Source organism: Bufo bufo, chromosome 1 (assembly GCF_905171765.1).
Source record: "Bufo bufo chromosome 1, aBufBuf1.1, whole genome shotgun sequence".
Lineage (NCBI taxonomy): Eukaryota > Metazoa > Chordata > Amphibia > Anura > Bufonidae > Bufo > Bufo bufo.
In genome coordinates, this window is record NC_053389.1 from 133121644 (window position 1) to 133142082 (window position 20439).

A 20439-nucleotide genomic window follows, 5' to 3' on the forward strand; every position below is an offset into this window, starting at 1 on the left:
GGGGGGCTTCAAATGGGACATGGTGTAAAAAAAAACAGTCCAGCAAAATCTGCCTTCCAAAAACTGTATGGCATTCCTTTCCTTCAGCGCCCTGCCGTGTGCCTGTACAGCGGTTTACGACCACGTATGGGGTGTTTCTGTAAACTACAGAATCATGGTCATAAATATTGAGTTTTGTTTGGCTGTTAACCCTTGCTTTGTAAAATTAAAAAAAAATATTAAAATGGAAAATCTGCCAAAAAAGTGAAATTTAGAAATTGTATCTCTATTTTCCATTAATTCTTGTGGAACACCTAAAGGGTTAACAATGTTTGTAAAATCTGTTTTGAATACCTTGAGAGGTGTAGTTTCTTAGATGGGGTCACTTTTATGGAGTTTCTACTCTAGGGGTGCATCAGGGGGGCTTCAAATGAGACATGGTGTCAAAAAAAAAAGTCCAGCAAAATCTGCCTTCCAAAAACCGTATGGCATTCCTTTCCTTCTGCGCCCTGCCGTGTGCCTGTACAGCGGTTTACGACCACATATGGGGTGTTTCTGTAAACTACAGAATCAGGGCCATAAATATTGAGTCTGGTTTGGCTGTTAACCCTTGCTTTGTAACTGTAAAAAAATTATTAAAATGGAAAATCTGCCAAAAAAGTGAAATTTTGAAATTGTATCTCTATTTTCCATTAATTCTTGTGGAACACCTAAAGGGTTAACAAAGTTTGTCAAATCAGTTGTGAATACCTTGAGGGGTGTAGTTTATAGACTGGGGTCTTTTTTGTGTGGTTTCTATTATGTAAGCCTCGCAAAGTGACTTCAGACCTGAACTGGTCCCTAAAAATTCAGTTTTTGAAAAGTTCTGAAAAATTTCAAGATTTGCTTCTAAACTTCTAAGCCTTGTAACATCCCCAAAAAATAAAATATCATTCCCAAAATGATCCAATCATGAAGTAGACAAAAAAAATTGGGTTAAGCAGCACTCCAGGTCCCAATCTGGGGACAGTTGTCAGTAGAAAAATAGATTAGATGCTGCCTGCGGATGGGGATCCTGGCTGGGGGTCCCATAAGGTTACAAATAAATAGAAAATCCACAGCACTCCTAAGTTCTGGTGAAAAAGCTGGTTACATTATTGGTAACAGCAGCATATAGAAAGCAACGTTTCAACCATCTCTGGTCTTTCTCTAGCTTGAGAAAGACCAGAGATGGTTGAAACGTTGCTTTCTATATGCTGCTGTTACCAATAAAGTAACCGGCTTTTTCACCAGAACTGAGGAGTGCTGTGGATTTTCTATTTACTTGTTTCCAAAAATGAAGTAGACATATGGGGAATGTAAAGTAATAACTATTTTTGGAGGTATTACTATGTATTATAGAAGTAGAGAAATTGAAACTTGGAAATTAGCTATTTTACCAGTGTCATGAAGTACAATATGTGACGAAATAACAATCCCAGAATGGCCTGGATAAGTCAAAGCGTTTTAAAGTTATCACCACTTAAAGTGACACTGGTGAGATTTGCAAAAAATGACCAAGTCCTTAAGGTGAAATAGGGCTGAATCCTTAATTTTTTTTAAATTTTTTTATTTAATGTGCCTACTTTGGGGGACATGTGGGGGGGACACACAGGAGGACATATTAGTGAAGAGACATCGAGTACATCGGGGGGGAAATGTGGGGGCTGTGTGGTGCCAAATTATTATGGGATGGACTACTATGTGGGGGCAAATTACTATATGGGGCAGTGTGGGGGCAAATTACTATATGGGGCAGTGTGGGGGCAAATTACTATGTGGGGGCAGTGTGGGGGGAACTATTGTGTGGGGGTAGTGTGGGGGAAATTACTATGTGGGGACAGTGCGGGTAAATTGCTATGTGGGGACAGTGTGGGGAAATTGCTATGTGGGGGAAAATTACTATATTCGGCAGTGTGGGGGAAATTACTATGTGGGGGCAGTGTGGTGGAAATTACTATGTAGGGGCAGTGTGGGGCAAATTACTATGTAGGGGAAATTACTGTGTGGGGGCAAACTACTATATGGGGCAGTTTGGGGGAAATTACTATGGGGGATGGGATTACTATGTAGGGGCAGTGTGGTGGAAATTACTATATGGGGTGTTGCTATTGGGGAAGCACTGTAGGGGCAATTCTATTATTTTTGGGGACACTGTACAGGGATTATTGTCTGTAGCACAATATAGGGTGTTATTATTACTGGGGGCACTCTAGGGGACATTATAGCTGCTGTGGACACTATAGGAACATTTGGGGTAATTTATCAAATTGTTGTAAAGCAAAACTGGCTTAGTTGCCCACAGCAGCCAATCAAGTTCCACCATTCATTTTTGAGAGCTCTTTTGGAAATCCAGTTCTACTTTACACCAGTTTTTATAAATTACTCCAATTATGTCTATTAGCCATGGTGGTCTGGGTCAAATGGAGGAGAAGAGGAAAGAGAAGTTCTACATGACAGGAGATGTCACTGGATGTAAGAGGTATGTGGTGCTGTATTCTCCATGTCTTTTTTATTATAATTATATGTATTTTAAATTTGGTGACCAAATTTTTCAGTTTAGGACCCAATTTGGGGTAATTTGGGGTACTTTTTTTTTGTCTGAAGATGTCATATGGCCTAGGAAGAGACTGTGGCGCTCATGAAGCACCGCGGCCTCTTCATGCAAAAAAGACTAAACTAAAATTGAGGGAGGGGCCCAAGTTGGGTAGACAGCCCCGGGCCTATCATGCACTTAATCCGCCCCTGCTAATCACTATCGAGTTTACTGTGTCAACTGAGAGTATATCTCATAATTGTGGTCAAGACGGTTGTATTACCTTTTATGTTTAAGAGGTAATAAGGAACGCTGGTATTTATGCTAGAGCCATCTAGTGGCGAATTTAGGGCACTACATATTACTGCGTGTTATTGCATATTATTGAATTTTATATTGATTAAGCTTTGATTGTATTCTAAGTTATTGTATAATAAATATTTTATATTTTTTCATACACGCTTGTTTCATGTTTTACTGATTGCACAGTAAAAAAAATTTGTGGTGTTTTATATGTCCACCTCTAGAATCAATTCCCTTTGAAATTTTTCCTTTGATCCTTTCTTTTATATAAAGCATTTGGTTTATATCCCTGACAATGTAGATGTTCTCTTTCTTCATCTTCTCCATTCAGAACAGACCGCCATGATGATTTCTTTCAGCCATCTCTCATCTCTGCAGAGTTTGACAGACAGACATCTTAGTTTCCCATCATCCTCCCACCTTCTCAGCATCTCATCATGCACCCCCGATACTGAGATGCTGTACTCCCCAATACTATACTGCAGGAACAGATAAACCCCCTGAAAATACTAGTTACACACAGATAGTGCCCCCTTCAATAATTATTTGAACACAATGCCCTAAAAATAAATGTACCCAGCAAATAGTGCCCCTGACAATAATCGTGTAAACATGATGTCCCCCAAAAAGAACTGTGCTAAGCGGATACTGTGCCAGGGTGCCTCCACAGTAACAGTGCTCCCCAAAATCCCAACAATAGTAATAATTCTGTGCAAGAGTGCACTTAGTAGTAATAGTGCCCCTACAGTTCCCCTAACAGTAATTGTGTCCCAGAAGTAAAAATGCTATCATAATCCCCCAGTTGCAATAAAGGCCACCATAAAGCCCCTGGTAGTAGTAATTCTCTTTATAATGTGTGACAGTAGAAAAACACCTCCTTATAATGTGCGCCAGTACAAAAAATGCCCCGTTTTCTGGCAGTAAAAAAAAACACTGCCAGTAGAGCCAATTTCCCTAGAGTGCCCTCATGTGTTTGAATGACTTGTACTGTGTGCCACTACAAAAAAACACTTAGTGCCCCCAGTTGAGCTTAGGTGCCCATAGTGCCCCTAGAATTTTGTGCCAGTATAAAATACTCCTATATAGTGCCCGCAGAAGATGCCCCCATAGTGCTCCTCCCTAGTCCCCATAGTGCCCTCCATAGTGTGCCAGTATAAAATTCCCCTATAGACTACCTCACATAGATGCCCCTATAATGCTCCTCTCCCCCCTCCTCATAGTGGCACCAAAATGGGTGCCAGTATTAAATTCCCCTATATAATGCCCCCAGTGTCCCCCCATAGTGCTCCAGTGTATAGACCCCCCAGTAGATGCCCCCATAGTGCTCCTTTCCCTCCCACTTCTCCCTAGTGCCCCCCATAATGCGTGCCAGTATATAGGGCCCCCAGTAGATGCCCCCTTAGTGCTCCCCCCTTCTCCATAGTACCTATGTAATGTGCCAGTATATAGGGCCCCCAATAGATGGCCCCATAGTGCTTCTTCCCCCCTTCTCTATAGTGACCCCCATAATGTGCCAGTATATAGGGCCCCCCAGTAGATGCCCCCATAGTGCTCCCCCCTTCTCCATAGAACTCCCATAATGTGCCAGTATATAGGGCTCCCACAGTGCCCCCCCATAATGTGCCAGTATATAAGGCCCCCCACCCCCCTTCTTGCCATACTACAGTATACTACACTGAACATAAATATAAACGCAACACTTTCGGTTTTGCTCCCATTTAGCATGAGCTGAATTCAAAGATCTGAAACATTTTCTATATACAGTCGTGGCCAAAAGTTTTGAGAATTACATAAATATTGGAAATTGGAAAAGTTGCTGCTTAAGTTTTTATAATAGCAATTTGCATATACTCCAGAATGTTATGAAGAGTGATCAGATGAATTGCATAGTCCTTCTTTGCCATGAAAATTAACTTAATCCCAAAAAAACCTTTCCACTGCTTTTCATTGCTGTCATTGAAGGACCTGCTGAGATCATTTCAGTAATCGTCTTGTTAACTCAGGTGAGAATGTTGACGAGCACAAGGCTGGAGATCATTATGTCAGGCTGATTGGGTTAAAATGGCAGACTTGACATGTTAAAAGGAGGGTGATGCTTGAAATCATTGTTCTTCCATTGTTAACCATGGTGACCTGCAAAGAAACGCGTGCAGCCATCATTGCGTTGCATAAAAATGGCTTCACAGGCAAGGATATTGTGGCTACTAAGATTGCACCTCAATCAACAATTTATAGGATCATCAAGAACGTCAAGGAAAGAGGTTCAATTCTTGTTAAGAAGGCTTCAGGGCGACCAAGAAAGTCCAGCAAGCGCCAGGATCGTCTCCTAAAGAGGATTCAGCTGCGGGATCGGAGTGCCACCAGTGCAGAGCTTGCTCAGGAATGGCAGCAGGCAGGTGTGAGCGCTTCTGCATGCATAGTGATGCGAAGACTTTTGGAAGATGGCCTGGTGTCAAGAAGGGCAGCAAAGAAGCCACTTCTCTCCAAAAAAAAACATCAGGGACAGAATAATCTTCTGCAGAAAGTATGGTGAATGGACTGCTGAGGACTGGGGCAAAGTTATATTCTCCCATGAAGCCTCTTTCCGATTGTTTGGAGCATCTGGAAAAAGGCTTGTCCGGAGAAGAAAAGGTGAGCGCTACCATCAGTCCTGTGTCATGCCAACAGTAAAGCATCCTGAGGCCATTAATGTGTGGGGTTGCTTCTCATCCAAGGGAGTGAGCTCACTCATAATTTTGCCCAAAAACAAGAGCCATGAATAAAGAATGGTACCAAAACACCCTCCAACAGCAACTTCTTCCAACAATCCAACAACAGTTTGGTGAAGAACAATGCATATTCCAGCACGATGGAGCACCGTGCCATAAGGCAAAAGTGATAACTAAGTGGCTCGGGGACCAAAACGTTGACATTTTGGGTCCATGGCCTAGAAACTCCCCAGATCTTAATCCCATTGAGAACTTGTGGTCAATCCTCAAGAGGCGGGTGGACAAACAAAAACCCACTAATTCTGACAAACTCCAAGAAGTGATTATGAAAGAATGGGTTGCTATCAGTCAGGAATTGGCCCAGAAGTTGATTGAGAGCATGCCCAGTCGAATTGCAGAGGTCCTGAAAAAGAAGGGCCAACACTGCAAATACTGACTCTTTGCATAAATGTCATGTTATTGTCGATAAAAGCCTTTGAAACGTATGAAGTGCGTGTAATTATATTTCACTACATCACAGAAACAACTGAAACAAAGATCTAAAAGCAGTTTAGCAGTAAACTTTGTGAAAACTAATATTTGTGTCATTCTCAAAACTTTTGGCCACGACTGTACACAAAAGACCCATTACTCTCAAATATTATTCACAAATCTGTCTAAATCTGTGTTAGTGAGCACTTCTCCTTTGCCGAGACAATCCATCCCACCTCACAGGTGTGGCATATCAAGGTGCTGATTAGACAGCATGAATATTGCACAGGTGTGCCTTAGACTACCACTCTGAAATGTGTACAGTTTTGCCTTACTGGGAGGAAGGGGGGGGGGGAGTCAGAAAACCAGTCAGTATCTGGTGTGGCCACCATTTGCCTCACGCAGTGCAGAACATCTCCGTCTCTTAGAGTTGATCAGGTTGTTGATTGTAGCCTGTGGAATGTTGGTCCACTCCTCTTCAATAGCTCTGCGAAGTTGCAGAATATTGGCAGGAACTGGAACACACTGTCGTATACGCCGATCCAGAGCATCCCAAACATGCTCAATGGGTGACCTGTCCGGTGAGTATGCTGGCCATGCAAGAACTGGGATGTTTTCAGCTTCCAGAAATTGTGTACAGATCCTTGCAATATGGGGCCGTGCATTATCATGCTGCAACATGAGGTGGTGGTCGTGGATGAATGGCACAACAATGGGCCTTCAGGATCTCCTCACGGTATGTCTGTACATTCAAAATGTCATCAATAAAATACCGTGTGTCTCTGAAAATAAGACAGGGTCTTATATAAATTTTTTCTCCGAAAATAGGGTTAGGGCTTATTTATTTAAATACAGTATAATCACAGTGGGTGGCACAGTACTACGGTATGATACCGGTACAGTACTCTGGCAGGCAATGCCACATTTCTTTCTGGTACCGTACGTACACTGCCCCTGAGCCCCTAGGCAGCAATGTGTACGGTATGTTACCAGGGAGATCTGGTGCAAGAGATGACAGGCTGCTGATTGGTGGAGGCGGGGGAGGGAGCAGGACGCGCTCACCACCAATCAGCACCTCCAACTCCAGGCAGCAGAGAGGAGAAGGACATCCTCCTGCTGCCTCATTCAGCTATGGTACGGGTAAGTTAGAACGTGCGGGCTGGCTGCAGTACAGGGTAGAGAAGCCGTCCAGCCCGCCCAGCGATGTACCCGCTCGGTACCGTAGATGGAAGCGCAGCTGCCGGCATAATTTTGTATTTAGTGAAGCCGCCAGCCGCAATGTATGTGCGGGCTAGCGGCTTCACTGAAGGCTAAGTGTTGGTAGCCTGCGCTGCTGTACTGTAACTCCTGCCCGCCTCCGATCAGCTGGGAGAGTGCCGAGGTCCTGCCCGCCCGCCCTGGCAGCTCAGGAGCCATTAGTAAGCGCTACTGAATCCATAAATAAAAAATTCATCTAGGGCTTATTTTTGGAGTAGGGCTTATATTTAAGCCCTACTCCCAAAACCCTGCAAAATAGGGCTAGGTCTTATTTTCGGGGAAACGCGGTAGTTGCCCTGTGGACAGATTCTCCCAGGAGGAGATCTGTGGATCTCTGCAGCTCCTCCAGAATAACCATAGGCTTCTTGGCTGCTTCCCTAATTGGTGCTCTCCTTGCCTGGGCTGTCAGTTAAGGTGGAGGCCATGTCTTTGCCGGTTTGCAGATGTGCCCCTCCATTTTTGGATGATGGATTGAACAGTGCTCCTCGAGATGTTTAATGCTTGGGATATTTTTTTATAAACTAACCTACCTTTACACTTCTCCACAACTTCATGATGCTGTTTGCTCAATAATATTCTCAAAAACCTCTGAGACCTTTACAGAACAACTGTAGTTATCCTGAGAAATTACTCACAAGTGGACTCTATTTACTAATTACGTGACTTCTGAAGGTAATTAGTCACACGGGATTTTATGTAGGGATATCAGAGTACAGGGGACTGAATACAAATGCACGCCACGCTTTTCAGATTTTTATTTATTAAAAATTTTCAAAACCATGTATCGTTTTCTTTTCATTTCACACATACTTGCTACTTTGTGTTGGTCTATCCAATGTGAAAAAATGTGGATAAGGCCTCTTTCACACTGCGTTGTTGGGATCCGGCATGCACTTCCGTTGCCGGAGGTGCCCGCCGGATCCGGAAAAACGCAAGTGTACTGAAAGCATTTGAAGACGGAACCGTCTTCCAAATGCTTTCAGTGTTACTATGGCACCCAGGACGCTATTAAAGTCCTGGTTGCCATAGTAGGAGCGGGGAGCAGGGGAGCGGTATACTTACAGTCCGTGTGGCTCCCGGGGCGCTCCAGAATGACGTCAGAGCGCCCCATGCGCATGGAGCACGTGATCCATGCGATCACGTGATCCATGCGCTTGGGGCGCCCTGACGTCACTCTGGAGAGCCCGGGGAGCCGCACGGACGGTAAGTATGCTGCTCCCCCGCTCCCCGCTACACTTTACCATGGCTGCCAGGACTTTAGCGTCCCGGCAGCCATGGTAACCACTCTGAAAAAGCTAAATGTCGGCTCCGGCAATGCGCCGAAACAACGTTTAGCTTAAGGCCGGATCCGGATCAATGCCTTCCAATGGGCATTAATTCCTGATCCGGCCTTGCGGCAAGTGTTCCGGATTTTTGGCCGGAGCAAAAAGCGCAGCATGCTGCAGTATTTTCTCCGGCCAACAAACGTTCCGTTCCGGAACTGAAGACATCCTGATGCATCCTGAACGGATTTCTCTCCATTCAGAATGCATTAGGATAATCCTGATCAGGATTCTTCCGGCATAGAGCCCCGACGACGGAACTCTATGCCGGAAGACAATAACGCAAGTGTGAAAGAGCCCTAAGTTTAAAGGATATGAATACTTTTTCAAGTCCCTGTAAATTAGGCACATCCTCTGGCAGTCCATGCACCTAAACTGAAATCTATGCCAGTTCATAGCTGACGTAGAGTACAGTCTTCTTTTACGCCAGAAAACTGGCCCGCTGGCCCCTGTCCTCACCCTGCCCCCTTTTCAGGAAAGGGCAGTGTAGAAATGCCACATGCATCTAAATTTAGGCACAATGGTGTTTTTTACTTTTTTTTGATGCCAAAAGACTAGGGTTGGGGGGAATGATAAATTCCCCTTCCCCAGTGAACCTGGGATTTGTGCATGCATAGGCCTTGAAATCAGGAGTCAAGTGCACTGTGTTAAATTGGAGGAGGCATGATGATGTGTTTAGGAACATGCTCCTCTATCTGCAGACATTTTTTGGATGGGAGCGCCAAGTGGGGTGGTGGCTTCAATAATTTAGAAAACGATCCAGAATATGAATTAAAGATGCATTAGTAATTTCCATACAATGCATTTGTGTTTTTTCCCCACCCTACAGTACTTACATGAGACTCTAACAAGGGGACACACTCGATAGTGGGTGGATGAATATAGTCTGGCAATGAAGCCACGACCAGGGCCGGTGCAAGGATTTTTGTCAACACAAGCGGATCTACATTTTTTGCCCCCCCCCCCCCCCCCCCATCATTTCACATTTCTGCCCCTCATGATTCATGTCCATTTCTTGCCCCCCATTATTTCACATTTCTGCCCCTCGTGATTCATATCCATTTCTTGCCCCCCACCATCATTTCACATTTCTGCCCCTCATGATTCATGTCCATTTCTTGCCCCCCCAATCATTTCACATTTCTGCCCCTCATGATTCATGTCCATTTCTTGCCCCCCCATCATTTCACATTTCTGCCCCTCATGATTCTAATCCATTTCTTGCCCCCCCCCCCATCATTTCACATTTCTGCCCCTCATGATTCATGTCCATTTCTTGCCCCCCGACCATCATTTCACGTTTCTGCCCCTCATGATTCATGTCCATTTCTTGCCCCCCCATCATTTCACATTTCTGCCCCTCATGATTCATATCCATTTCTTGCCCCCACCCTCATTTTACATTTCTGCCCCTCATGATTCATGTCCATTTCTTGCCCCCCCATGTGCCAATATCATAGTGCCATCCTCTCCCCCTGCCCCCTAATGTGCCAGTATCAAGTGCCTCTCTCCTCCCCCCTCCATGTGCCAGTATCATGGCGCCAATAGCCCCCATGCCCCCCTCCAGTGGCAGTAAAGTAACAGTCTGGTATTTAAAAAAAAAACAAAAAAACTTTTATACTTACCTCCATGTCAGCGATGCGATGCAGGCCTCTTCCTCTTCCGGCCTGTGTTCCCACCAGCCTCTAGTGTTGAAGATTTGGTGCTCGTGTTCTTATTTAGCCTGTCTTTCAGAAAAGTTTATGATGGGATTTGAACCCATGTATCAGAGGCAAAGCACTTACCCACACAGCTGTGAGAGCTGTATAGCCAGTTACTTAAAAAAATATATATAAGACTTCTACTGTAGATAACTTTGATACCTAGTGTACAACCATACACATGACAGTTGCCCCAACACACCCAGCTCTGCTACATCCATACACATTGTGCTGGGGCAGCTGTCATGTGTATGTACACTAGGTATCAAAGTTACCTACAGTAGAAGTCTTATTTTTTTTATTTATTTTTTTAAGTAACTGGTTATACAGCTGTCATAGCTGTGTGGGTAAATGCCTTGCCTCTGATGTGAAAGGTTGCGAGTTCGAATCCCAGGATAAACTTTTCTGAAAGACATGCTAAATGAGATTTAAATACACCAGGGTCTCGTAGCTCAGTGTGTGTTGCTGCGGCTGCTGCGTGCCGCTCTGTGACTTAAAAAAAGGCAGACCCTCATTTAAGACCTTTGTATACAAAGAGCACCCCCCTGAGGACCCACTCTGACCATACACTGCTTCTTTTGACATAAGGTGGTGCTGTAAGGAAATTTAAGATTTGATGCCAAGTTTCCCCTCAGATTACAGCCACAGGATCTTTCTAACAAATTTGTATATTGAACAAAGTGGAGACCCCCTTAAAGTAACGCCCCCTTAAATGCATTCCTTTAAGTACATACATTACATTAAAGGAAGTCTGTCACCTCCAAAATCAGTTTCAACGTAAACATGCCGCCATATAGGGTAAGTGCCTGGAAACATAACCAACCTTTCTTGTTAAAATCTAGTCCTCTGTTCCTCAGAAATTCCTTTCTTTTTATCTTATGCAAATATGTTTTTTGGTGCACCATGGACAGGATGCCTACCTTTGGTGCACCTACGTCATCATTACCAGCTCTGAAATTGTAGGGGCTGTCAATTAAACAAGAATAGGAAGCCTGGATGGCGGTAATGGCGGATCGTTGGTGCACCATAGAGTGGCTTCGTCCATGGTGCACTAAAAACCTTATATGTATTTAAAAAATTAAAATAAAAAAACTCAGGATTAGGATTGGATTTTCACAAGAAAGGGAGGTTACGTTTTGGGGAACCTACCCTGCATTGTGTTATGCTTACTTTGAGACTGATTTTGGAGCTGACTCACATTAAGCACTCCCGTTAGTGTCATTTTGGCGCATTCCTATAAATCCTTTATTGTGAATGTTCTTCAAGGAAATGATCTTAAGGCGGATTCCAGCACAGTATCTCTGTTCAGTCACTATGAGGAATACCATCAAATCCAAACCACTTTCAAAGCCTAAATTTCATTAGCCCTGCAATGGATACGAGATATTGAATAATTCTAAATCAAAGGGATATAAAGCGTTCACAGAAGAAAATTGAAACATTTTCTTCCAATCCAGAGCTCTGCTTAAATTGCTTCCGGAACAGTCCTCGGACATTTTTCATTGTGTTTATCTATGCGCTGACATGTTTTAACCTCACCAATGTTCTGGAAGCCGCCTGGAGCAATTCTCTGTAATGTAATTCATATGTAATAAAATGGAGTCACTGATGTTCAAAGCTGAGGATTCTGTCATTCTGCGCTCAATCTAAGATTCTAAAATTAAGGCCGCTTCTCATATTTGAATAGAAATGGAATGATCACAACATTAATAGAAAATATACCTGGCACCACAAAGAAGAATATGAATCGTGACAAGCATAATTGACTTCTCCATGACCAAGTGCAAGAATAATACAATGTACATAGATGCCCGTGATAAGAACATAGTCCTACCACTTTACAAATCGCTAGTCAGACCACACATGGAGTACTGTGTACAGTTCTGGGCTCCTGTAAACAAGGCAGACATAGCAGAGCTGGAGAGGGTCCAGAGGAGGGCAACTAAAGTAATAACTGGAATGGGGCAACTACAGTACCCTGAAAGATTATCAAAATTAGGGTTATTCACTTTAGAAAAAAGACAACTGAGGGGAGATCTAATTACTATGTATAAATATATCAGGGGTCAGTACAGAGATCACTTCCATCATCTATTTATCCCCAGGACTGTGACTGTGACGAGGGGACATCCTCTGCGTCTGGAGGAAAGAAGGTTTGTACACAAACATAGAAGAGCATTCTTTACGGTAAGAGCAGTGAGACTATGGAACTCTCTGCCTGAGGAGGTGGTGATGGTGAGTACAATAAAGGAATTCAAGAGGGGCCTGGGTGTATTTCTGGAGCGTAATAATATTACAGGCTATAGCTACTAGAGAGGGGTCGTTGATCCAGGGAGTTATTCTGATTGCCTGATTGGAGTCGGGAAGGAATTTTTTATTCCCCTAAAGTGGGGAAAATTGGCTTCTACCTCACAGGTTTTTTTTTTGCCTTCCTCTGGATCAACTTGCAGGATGACAGGCCGAACTGGATGGACAAATGTCTTTTTTCGGCCTTATGTACTATGTTACTATGTTACATACAGCAACTAATTACATCATCGCCTTTTGTTCAGATTCTGTCTAAATTCTATAGCGTGACATAGCGTGAGCTGTAGATTTAAGAATATGTTCCCCTTTAAACACGAGTTTACATATACTGTATCACTAATCTACATGAAAAGCTGAGTCACTTTCTAAATACATTACTTATCCTGTACTGATCCAATGTTATAGACCAGGCATCCTCAAACTGCGGCCCTCCAGCTGTTGTAAAACTACAACTTCCACAATGCCCTGCTGTAGGCTGATCAGGCATGCTGGGAGTTGTAGTTTTGCAACAGCTGGAGGGCCGCAGTTTGAGGATGCCTGTTATACACTGTATTATACTCCAGAGCTGCACTCACTATTCTGCTGGTGGAGTCAGTGCATACACATTACTTATCTAGTAATGATCCTGAGTTACATCCTGTATTATACTCCAGAGCTGCACTCACTATTCTGCTGGTGGTCTCACTATATCAGCTGTTTTGAAACTACAATTCCCAGCATGCTCCATTAATTTCTATGTGAGTTCTTAGAAGAGCAGAGCAAGTATGCATGCTGGGAGTTGTAATTTCTCAACAGCTGGAGTGCACTATATACATACATTACTTTACTTATCCTGAGTTACATCCTATATTACACTCCAGAGCTGCACTCACCATTCTGCTGGTGGAGTCACTGTGTACATACATTACATTACTTATCCTGTATTGATCCTGAGTTACATCCTGTATTATACTCCAGAGCTGCACTCACCATTCTGCTGGTGAAGTCACAGTATATATACATTACATTACTTATCCTGTAATGATCCTGAGTTACATCCTGTATTATACTCCAGAGCTGCACTCACCATTCTGATGGTGAAGTCACAGTATATATACATTACATTATTTATCTTGTAATGATCCTGAGTTACATCCTGTCTTATACTTAGAGCTTTTAATGGCTAGCTGAAAAGATGGTGACACAATTGCAAGCTTTCAAGACTACGTATGCCTCTTCCTAAGGCGTCTTTGAAGAGACCTAAGTAGTCTTGATAGTTTGCAATTGTGTCATCATCTTTTCAGTTAGCCATTAAAAGTATCAACCACTATTTTATCTTCTATTTACTCTCTAACACTGAACAAATATATTTTGCACTTATACTCTAGGGCTGCACTCATTGTTCTGCTGGTGGAGTCACTGTGTACATACATTACATTATTTATCCTGTACAGATCCTGAGTTATATCCTGTATTATACTCCAGAGCTGCACTCACTGTTCTGCTGGTGGAGTCACTGTGTGAATACATTACATTACTTATCCTGTACGGATCCTGAGATACATCCTGTATTATATTCCAGAGCTGCACTCACTGTTCTGCTGGTGGAGTCACTGTGTGAATACAATACTTATCTTGCACTAATGCTGTATTAAAGGCTGTATTATACTCCAGAGCTGCACTCACTGTTCTGCAGGTGGAGTCACTGTGTACATGTTGGAAGGCTGAAAAGTCACCCTGAATTTGTGGGAGGGGCATCTGACCTTCTTAAGCTCCAGCCCCCAGCTCCTCAGGGCGCTTCTGTTCATAATCTGGATAAGAAGTCGCCTCGCTCTTGTGCTACACCCTTGCACGTCGTGAGCTCTGCTACAACCGATACGTTCGCCACCCATACATCGCTGGTCCACGTCCCCAGGACAGGTAACTAATGCACGCTGTTCCGTCCACTCCACAGGGCTCCTCCGAGCAGCGGTCACATGCTTCCGGCTCGCGGGGTCGGCGTGCGTTCCAGCGTGGAACGCACGTCGATATTCGCTCCCGGATCAGAGTGCCTCACCACTCTCATGCGGCGTCAGAATGGGTAAGATCCGGCTTGCAGGTCACCCCCTCCACAGGGCCTCACCCGACCTATCCTCTGGGCTTTGGTGCGTCCGGTCGCGGGGTCGGCGTGCGTTTCAGCGTGGAACGCACGTCGATACTCGCTCCCGGCCCCGTGTGTCCCACCACTCCCATGCTGCTTCGGGACGGGCATGATCCGCCCCCCCCCCCCCCCCCCCAGGACCCTATCGATCCGTCCTCTGGGTTTTTTACCTGCTTCCGGTTGCAGGGTCGGCGTGCGTTCCAGCGTGGAACGCATGCCGGGAAACACTGTGGTAGCTCTAGTATGGGGCGGTGTGTCCATGTAAGGTGTTTTGTTATGGCCTGTAGGTCACATGTAGCGGTGGTATAGCTCAATGAGCCAGACAGCCATGAATGATGGTCTGTATACTGCTGACAGTCTGGCAGGGTAATGGTGCTGATTGTTATGTGCTTTTTCGGTGCAGTGACCCGCTGGTCCACTGCTAAAGGGTTAATAGTTTAGTCCACCAAAGGCTTAATGTTATGGTTAATTTCTAAGCTGTTAAACTGTTCACTGTGCCCCATGTCATGTGCCCCATGATTTATGCGATCTGGAGGACACAGGTAGATCTAGTCTAGGGCAATTAGTACATACTATTTGAAATATTTAGGCTGGGGGACACAGGCGGATGTATTCTACGTCAGGGATTCCATGCGGCGCGACATGGGGAGATCAGGAGGGCACGGGCAGATGTAGGCTAGGATATTGAGTCCATGTAGTGTGTCATACGGTATGAGTTCTGGAGGACACGTCTAGATGTAGCTGAGACGGTCTCTCGTATTACGGCTTGGTTTCCTTTTTGAAATTGACCTCTATCGGTGTTAACATCGAGCCGGATGTGCGTGTTGTGAATTACAGAGGGTGTCTTGGTTTGGTACTATGTCGTTGCTGCCCAAACTTCCTCTGTGCCTTGTTGTGTTGCTAGGAGCTGGTCATACAATGCCAAAGCCTTACGATGGAGCGCACGCTGGGCTGTGTTTTCCACGAGTACGACTCACCCGGGTGGCAGACACACAGCCTCAGCCTAAACTCCATGCGCAGTCACTGCACTCTGACCGCTCGCCTGCCGTCATCTGTACGGATACGTAGTGGTAGCAGGACCGTTCTGTATGTGTATGTTCATTTATTGCCGCTGATTTCGCCCAGGCTCATACCTACCTCTGTCTCCTGGATCGCCCAGGCTCATACCGGCCCCCGTCTCCTGGATCGCCCAGGCTCATACCTGCCCCGTCTCCTGGATCCCCCAGGCTCATACCTGCCCCCGTCTCCTGGATTGCCCAGGTTCATACCTACCCCCGTCTCCTGGATCGCCCAGGCTCACACCTGCCTCTGTCTCCTGGATCGCCCAGGCTCACACCTACCTCTGTCTCCTGGATCGCCCAGGCTCACAAATGCCTCTGTCTCCTGGATCGCCCAGGCTCACACCTGCCTCTGTCTCCTGGATCGCCCAGGCTCACACCTGCCTCTGTCTCCTGGATCGCCCAGGCTCACACCTGCCTCTGTCTCCTAGATCGCCCAGGCTCACACCTGCCTCTGTCTCCTGGTTCGCCCAGGCCTGTCATCCTCCCCAGCTATTCTCCCTTCCGACTCTTATGGATTTGTTCTCCCAGGAACGTATTCTTGACCGTTTCACTTACCCGACATTTGACCGAGGTCAGGTGACCCAAAACAGGTATTAGCCATTAATCTCAGGTACGTTACCCAGACTGACACAAGCCTTTTCGTGGGCACCGGTCATGCTACATTCCGGTCACATATAGTTATCCGGGTCCATTTCTTTCTTTGCAGGTTAAGCATGTCGCATGCTTCAGATGTGGAGCACACCATGTCACTCCCTGGAACGTCCGTCTCAGGCCAGGCCGGCACCGTGTCCCTGAGAAGCTGGACGATTCCCAGGCTCATCACGGAACTTAATAGGAGAGGCATCCCTCATCCGGCCTCTGCTCGCAAAGCAGAACTATACAAACTATTGATGACGACCCCGAGTCCGTCAGGTGTCCAGCCAGGGACCACGGACATTCAGCAGTCGCTGACACACCTACAAGCCTCCATTGACTCTCTGGTCTGCGCGGTGGCTGACGCTCAGTCCAGGGTGTCGGTGCTGAAATCTCGGGCCCCGGCTTCCCCCAGGCGTCCCACCCTCCGGCTGAGTCTGTTGTTCCTCAGGGGTCCTCGCTAGGTATTACTATTTTCACTCCCCAGGTGGCCCGGCCCATTTCATCCTGGACGGTATTAAAAAAGATATCCTGGCTGGGAAGGATATGAACCTGGCGTCCATCCTTATCGCCTCACAAGATCTCCCTGAGAACAGGGTCATCAACTGTGGTGTTGTCTCCCTCGTCCTGAAGGCCAAGGACGCAAGGCTTAACAGGAAGCTCACCATCCCGGATTTGTGTTGGCATTTAGCCTGTTCAGGGATATTGTGTGCTCGGCCCAGCCTAGAAGGAGGGAGGAATTAGATTCGTACATCTACTTGGTCACCGACAAGTATGGTGGCTCGTCATTTTATGACTACCACTGCTCCTTTTCGGCTAAGGCGGCTGCTGCCCTGGTTCAATTCCAGTTTATCACCAACTGGGCCAACATCGATATGGAGCTGTTTTGCCCCCACTTTGCGGGTCTTAGGGCCCCGTCTTGTTCAGGGTGCCAGTCCATTTTCCATTCCTCAGACTGGTGTCCTAACTCGGTCAATCCCATCCAGGATAGGTCCTTGCCCGGTCCCTCAGGTCTCCAACTGGGCGCCCCCGGGGTTGACAAGCTGGGTCGGCCCATAGTGTACCTGGGTAAGAGCCAGGTCTGAAGCAATTTTAACGCGTTTAACGGTTGCGTCTTCAACGGTTGCAGGGCTCTCCACATCTGCTCGTTGTGCTTCAGGGCTCACCCTCGTCCCGTCTGTCCCAAAAGGTCTGCGAAACAGTCATGACTAGCCGACATTGACCTCGACCTACTTGGCGTCCTTCTGCGGGATCACCCCGACTGAGGGTTCGTGCAATTTTTGCTGTCTGGCTTCGCGGAGGGCTTCCACACGGGCCTTATTGCCCTGCCGCAGACGTCTTGGGAAGGTGGCAACCTGAGGTCTGCTTCTGAGGACCCGGCGGCAGTTGAGGAGTTGCTCCAATCCGAAGTCGACAAGGGTTTCCTCATCGGCCCGCTTGAGTCCATACCATTTTATTCCTGGCGCATTAACCCCATTGGCCTGGTGTCTAAGAAAACTTAAAATAAAAAGCGGTTAATCTACGACCTGTCCGCGCCTCATGCCTCTGCCGTTCCCAGCCTCAACTCGCTTATCCCATCCGAGGAGTTCTCCATGCAGTATTCCTCTATAGATGAGGCAATTAAGGACATTGTGAACTCCGGCAGGGGCTCCTGGTTGGCGAAAGAGGATATCACAGACGCCTTTAAGTACCTTCCTGTTAAACCACACTTATGGGGTTACTACGGGCTTAGATGGGTCGATCGCTATTATTTTGCGAACAGGCTCACCTTTGGTTCGAAGAGTAGCCCATGGTTGTTCGACCAATTTGCCAAGGCCTTGCATTGGATCCTCGTCCACCATGGAGGTTTACCTACGGTCATCCACTACCTCGATGATTTCTTGATCATCGAGGGTCCACACGGCGGGTCGGGCAACCTGGCTACTCTTCTCCAAATTTTTTCCAGCCTACAGGTCCCAATAGGGTGACGTTCCTAGGCGTCATTCTGGATTCCATCCGGATGGAGGCCAGCCTCCCGGAGGAGAAACTGGCTAGTTGCCGAGCGGCAATTTCCCACGCCATGTCCGTGGGCTATCTGTCCAGGGTGGAGCTCCAATCCCTGCTGGGGCGTTTCAACTCCGCCTTCAGATTCATGCCCCAGGGCAGGGCATTCACCTCCAGGCTGCTCCAGCTGTTGCCTTCGGCTCCTGACCAGGACAGCATCGTTCATTTGGACAGCCATGCCAGGGCGGACTTGGCCATGTGGTCCCTGTTCCTATCCTCCTGGAACGGTATTTCTCTTTTTGTGCCGTCATGGGCGCCGTCATACCCCACCGTTTTTTCGGACGCAGCAGCATCCCGGGGGTATGCCGCTATTTTCGGGTCCCATTGGATGGCTGGTCAGTGGCCCGTAGAAGTCCGGTCAGTCCCCGAAAGTCTGAGCTCGTCTTCCCTCCTGGAGCTTTACCCCATTGTGGCGGCGGCTCAGGTATAGGGTCATCGGTGGGCAAACATACCGGTGATGTTCATCACCGATAACCAAGCATTGGTGGACATTATCTCGAAAGGTCGGGCGAAATCTTTCAGGATCATGTCCCTCCTGCGCAGACTGGTTTGGCTCTCTCTCACCCATAACTTCCATGTGTTCTGCAGCCACATCCCAGGGGTCGAGAATGTAGCGGCGGATGCCCTGTCTCGATTTAATTTCCCCCTCTTTTTCCAGGTGCTGCCAGGAGCGGATCCCACGGTGTCTCCTCTCCCGGTCTTCCATTCCCTGGTGATGGATTAGAGTCCCTCCTTTCCCACGCCAGGAACCTGGTACAACATTCCCTCTCCTCCAATACCATCAGGAACTACCAAGCCGGCTTTAAGGTTTATGAAGTTTTCTCCAGGTCCCACCCGCAAGGTTGCTTGGACGATATCTCCTACACCCTGGCGTTCATAGCCCACTGTCATCGCAACCTCAGGCTGTCATACAACACCATCAAGCTGTACTTAGCCGGGATACAGCACTGCGCCATGCTTCGTAATCCGAACGGAGGTTCCATTTTCTCAGTGCAGGCAGTCAAGGCTGCCCTTAGGGGAATCCAGAAGAGCGGGCATCCCCCTCCTGCCGTAGACAGCCGGCAGGAGGGGGATGAAAAAAAAAACGGGGTCCCGGCGCACGTGATCAAAAGCATGGGTCGCTGGCGTTCGTCTTGTCTTACGAGGTACATTGCAAACCCGAACGTCGAGATTTCCCAGGCTTTCTGTAACCTCGTTCTCTGAGAGAAATTAAATGTTTTGGACACTACTCTGCTCTCCTCGTCTCTTTTTGCCCACTGCTAGGCTTACCCTCGCTCCTGGCTCCCGGCACAACACAGACAGCTTACGTCAGGGGTAAGCGCTTCTCCTCGTCTGTAGCCTTAAGCATCTCCCATAAGTTGGAAGGCTGAAAAGTCAGCCTGAATTTGTGGGAGGGGCATCTGACCTTCTTAAGCTCTAGCCCCCAGCTCCTCAGGGCGCTTCTGTTCATACCCGCCTTCCCCCCCCCCCCCCTGTTTTCTTTAAACTCCCTTTAGGGTACGCCCACTGCTAGACTTACCCTCGCTCCTGGCTCCCGGCACAACACAGCCAGCTTAGGTCAGGGGTAAGCGGTTCTCCTCGTCTGTAGCCTTAAGCCTCTCCCATAAACATTACATTATTAATACTGTACAGATCCTGAGATACATCCTGTATTATACTCCAGAGCTGCACTCACTGTTCTGCAGGTGGAGTCACTGTATACATACATTACATTACTTATCCTGCACAGATCCTGAGATACATCCTGTATTATACTCCAGAGCTGCACTCACTGTTCTGCTGGTGGAGTCACAGTGTGAATACAATACTTATCTTGCACTAATGCTGTATTAAAGGCTGTATTATACTCCAGAGCTGCATTCATTGTTGTGCTGTAATCCTCTAGCATTCACTACTGCCTGCACAGATCTTTTTTGGTGATTTATATTTTTTGTGGTAAAAACTCCAGCTCCACACAGTTGTTTAGAAAAAAAAAAAAAACT

At 46.6% G+C, this 20439-nt stretch overlaps 1 long non-coding RNA gene across 1 annotated transcript; it reads left to right on the plus strand.

Annotated features, from left to right (window-relative positions):
• The first annotated feature begins 12958 nt into the window (after window positions 1-12958).
• On the plus strand, window positions 12959-20195 carry LOC120986877. The gene is made up of 3 exons (XR_005775828.1): window positions 12959-12999; window positions 13134-13276; window positions 20143-20195. It is a non-coding gene; the product is annotated as an uncharacterized LOC120986877 (long non-coding RNA).
• Window positions 20196-20439: the final 244 nt, after the last annotated feature.